The following is a 4,721-nucleotide window of genomic DNA, read 5'->3' as shown; positions in this document are numbered from 1 at the left end:
CTGGGCAGAGCCTTGGTAGCGGGAGTCTACGAGCTCAGTGCTTAGCATGCAGCCTGGATGCTGGCCGCCAGGGCCCAGCTGCCAGCGCTCTGTGTGACCTTGGTCACATTGGGCTCTTGCTGCCTTGGTTTCCCCACCCGCTGGGCTGAAATTGGACTCCTTGCTGAGTCTGCCAGGGTTTTAATGCGACAGGGCTTGGCAGGCGCCTGGGCACCAGGCAAGGTTGTTTTCACGGGTTCTGGAAGGGGCGGGCAGGGGCAGGCAGGCCCCGGGCCAGGAGGGAGCCCACGCTCCTCCTCTCTCCCTCCTGTCTCACCAGTTCGGCCCTGGCTCAGGCTCAAGTATGGCTTCTTTAAATGGACCCTCCCCAGGGACCAGACCCCCGGGCACTGTCGGCTGTGATTCAGCAGTTGCTAAGGAAGGCCTGGTACCCGGCCTCCAGGGATGAGCTGTGATCAGCCTGGATTCAGCAGGCTCGGGAAGGCTCTCGCCAGCCACAAGGAAAGTGCTAGCGCTTGGGTCCTCATTCCCAAAATGAAGACAAGGCTGGTTCCCAGGCTCCTGGCTCCTGCTGGCTTTAAGGATTTGGGGTCGGGGAGGGGTATTATTAAGAGAGTAAAGAAAATGACAAAAATGAAAATGAGCTGCACAAAGCATGTGTAATGTCAATAGCCTAACATAAGCTCCCAATAGCAGGAGCTCTCTCCTGCTTCCATATTTTGCATAGTGCCACAAGAGTCAGGCAAATAGTAAATAATCCCAAGGCAGGGAAATGTGCAGCAGTGTGTTCCAAGGATACCAGCCTTCCCACTCAGGTCACACCAGCCCGTTGCCCAACACTCCAGGCCCACCCACGCCCCCCACTCCAGCCACAGGACAAAGCCGGGAATAAAGAAACTTGCCTGCAGTCCTTATTTGCACCAGGAGGTGGCGAGAGCGTCTATGTCAGTTGCCTGCAGGTTTGTTTGGGAATTAGAAGGGAAATCAAAACCGAAACCTGTGAGCTGGGAAGCCCAAAGGGATGAGCTCTGGACCCTAGCAATGACCTCTTGAATGAGGATAGCCTCCTGGAATCCTGCTGGAGAAGGATGAAAGCAGATAATGACAAATCTTTATTGAGTGTTTTTTTTTTTTGCACACCAGGTATCCTTCTAAGTATGGAGCACAGATCTATCATCTAATCCCCACAACGACTCTGTGAGGGCAGTAGTATCATTGTCCCCATTTTACAGATGGGGAAATTGAAGTACAGAGATGTTAAGAAGCAGCTAGTAAGTAACAGGGTCAGGATTCAGACCGTAAATGTTGGTCTCCAAAGTCCAGCTCTTAAGCTCTTTCCTCCGTGGTTGCCCACCAATTTTCATGCTTGAGGTTGGCAGAGCTGACATGATGTGCCACCACCTTCATCATGGCTGCCCACAAGATGGAAGAGAAAGGAAATATTCCGACATGCCATTTCCAATGGTGCCTCTGCCTCTGACCTCCAGGGACCTCGCACGTCAGCCAAGACAATCCTCCTGGCAAATTCTATTAAATTGTTCTCTCGCTGAGTGACCTGAGGTGTGACTCAATCCCTGGAACCTTACCTTCTGCCCTTGGGTACAGTGAGGGGCCTTCAGGATCCCTCAGTGCCTATGCTGCTCTGACATGCAACAATTCCAGGAAACTCCTTTCTTCCAGGGCTCCCAAACACAAAGTTACAGATGCTATCAGTGCGCCTGTTCATGCACACACGCGTGCACACACACATATATGCATATGCACACACAGGCACAGGTACCCTGTGGAAATTGGGAGGACTTCAGGGAGTCTTGCGTTTTTGTTATACTTTTGATGTTAGGAGTGACCAGGGAGCAGCCTCCGGGCCTATAGATGCTTATGAATAAACATTTAATAGTTAAGGTCTTACAGACTTGTACAATTGTCAGAGGGCTTTCACAGATGGGGTTGTGTGCAATACACACACACGTGTTTTCTTGTTCATAAGCCTTGTCTTCCTAACTAGACTGTAGCATTTTTGAAACGGGGGACGTTATTCTATAGTGTCTATCCTATGTTGCCTGGAACAATGCAGCCTCTAATATGTGATCAATTTGTGATGGTGCACACAGTTAATGTGCTCAGCTGCTAACTGAAAGGTTGGAGGTTTGAGTCCACTCAGAGGCACCTTGGAAGAAAGACCTGGTGATCTATTTCCAAAAAATCAGCCACCGCAAACCCTTTGGAGCACAGTTCTACTTTTACAAGCACGAGCTTGCCATGAGTTGGAACTGACTTGACAGCAACTGGGTTTTTCAACGGTCTTAAAACAAACATCATATTAAGCCCATAATAGAAATTGATTGAAGTTTATTGAATATAGAATTTGCAAATGGGGGTAACATTTCGACTAGGAAGTCAAAAATGTTTCAAAGAGGAAAGAACTTCCAAAAATTCTTGTTGTGTTGTTAGATGCCGTCGAGTTGGTTTCGACTCATAGTGACCCTACGTACAGCAGAATGAAACGCTGCACCATTCTCACAATCCTTGCTATGCTTGGGCCCATTGTTGCAGCCACTGTGTCCATCCATCTCCTTGAGGGTCTTCCTCTTTTTCGCTGACCTACTTTAAGATGCATGATGTCCTTCCCCAGGGACTGGTCCTTCCTGATAATATGTCCAAAGTACTTCAGATGAAATCTCACCATCCTTGCGCCCAAGGAGCACTCTGGCTGTACTTCTTCCAAGACAGACTTGTTTATTCTTCGAGCAGCCCATGGTATAGTCAATACTCTTTGTCAGCACCAAAATTCAAAGGGATCAATTCTTCTTCTGTCTTCCTTATTCATTGTCCAGCTTTCCCATGCATATGAGGCGATAGCAAACATGGCTTGGGTCAGGCACACCTTAGCCCTCAAAGTGACATCTTTGCTTTTTAACACTTGAAGAGGTATTTACAGCAGATTTGCCCAATGCAATACGTTGCTTGATTTCTTGACTGCTGCTTCCATGGGTGTTGATTGTGGATTCAAGTAAAATGAAATCTTTGACGATTTCAGTATTTTCTGTTTATCATGATGTTTGCTGCTTATTGATCCAGTTCTGAGGATTTTTGTTTTCTTTATGTTGACGTATAACCCATACCGAAGGCTGTAGTCTTTGATTTTCATCAGTAAAAGCGTCAAGTCCTCTTCACTTTCAGCAAGCAAGGTTGTGTCATCTGCATGATGTGGGTTGTTAATGAGTCTCCCTCCAACCTGATGCTGAGTTCTTGTTTCTGTAGTCCAGCTTCTCGGATTATTTGCTCAGCATACGGTTTGAATAAGTGTGGTAAAAGAATACAACCCTGACGCACACCTTTCCTGACTTTAAACCACATGGTATCCCCTTGTTCTGTTCGAACTACTGCCTCTTGGTCTATGTACAGGTTCTGCATGAGCACAATTAAGTGTTCTGGAATTCCTTATCTTCAAAATGTTATCCATAATTTGTTACGATCCACATAGTCCAATGCCTTTGCATAGTCAATAAAACACAGGTAAACATCTTTCTGGTATTCTCTGTTTTCAGCCAAGATCCATCTAACATCAGCAGTGATATCCCTGGTTCCACGTCCTCTTGAATTTCTGGCAGTTCTCTTTTGATGTACAGCTACAACCATTTTTGAATAACCTTCAGCAAACTCGTGCCCCAAGAGTATGGCCCCCAGACACCCTTTTGACTCAGTACTGAAGTAACTCCTGAAGTTCACCATTCAGCCAAAGATTAGACAAGCCTATAAAACAAACAATAATATATCTAGCTCAATATGAGACTAAATGGGCACAAGAGCCCAGGGGTAAGGAAGAGATGGCAGGAGGGGACAGGAAAGCTGGACAAATGGAAATGGGGAATCCAAGGTTGAAAAGGGGAGAGTGTTGACATGTCACGGGGTTGGCAACCAATGTCATAAAACAATATGTATATCAATTGTTTAATGAGAAACTAATCTGTTCACCTAAAGCACCCAAAAAATTTTTACTTGTGCGTGATATTAATGATATTGTTTGCTAATTTTCACATTCTGTTGGATCAAGATGGGTACAAGCATGGATCTCTTCTAGTTGGTTGGCCAGGTAGCTGTCTTCCAAATTTTTTGGCATACATGAGTGAGCGCTTCCAGCTTTGTGTCCATTTGTTGAAACATCTCAATTGGTATTCCCTCAATTCCTGAAGACTTGTTTTTCACCAGTGCCTTCAGTGTAGCTTGGACTTCTTCCTTCAGTACCATCAGTTCTTGATCATATGCTGCCTCCTGAAATGGTTGAACATAGACCAATCCTTTTTGGTACAGTGACTCTGTGTATTCCTTCCATCTTCTTTTGATGCTTCCTGCATCACTGTATTTTGCCAGTAGGATCCTTCAAAATTGCAACTCAAGGCTTGAAGTTTTTCTTCAGTTCTTTTAGCTTGAGAAATGCTGAGCGTGTTCTTTCCTTTTGGTTTTCTAATTCCAGGTCTGATCACATTTCATTATAATACTTTACTTTGTCTTCTTGAGGCCACTCTTTGAAAGCTTCTGTTCAGCTCTTTTACTTCATCATTTCTTCCATTCACTTCAGCTACTGTATGTTCAACAGCAAGTTTCGGAGTCTCTTCTGACATCCATTTTGGTCTTTTCTTTCTTTCCTGTCTTTTTAATGACCTTTTGCCTTCTTCATGTATGATGTCCTTGATGTTATCCTACAATTCATCTGGTCTTTG

The sequence above is a fragment of the Elephas maximus genome, chromosome 10 (genome assembly GCF_024166365.1).
Source record: "Elephas maximus indicus isolate mEleMax1 chromosome 10, mEleMax1 primary haplotype, whole genome shotgun sequence".
Lineage (NCBI taxonomy): Eukaryota > Metazoa > Chordata > Mammalia > Proboscidea > Elephantidae > Elephas > Elephas maximus.
The sequence above is the reverse complement of the archived record's forward strand: the minus strand, read 5'-3'. Positions refer to the sequence as shown.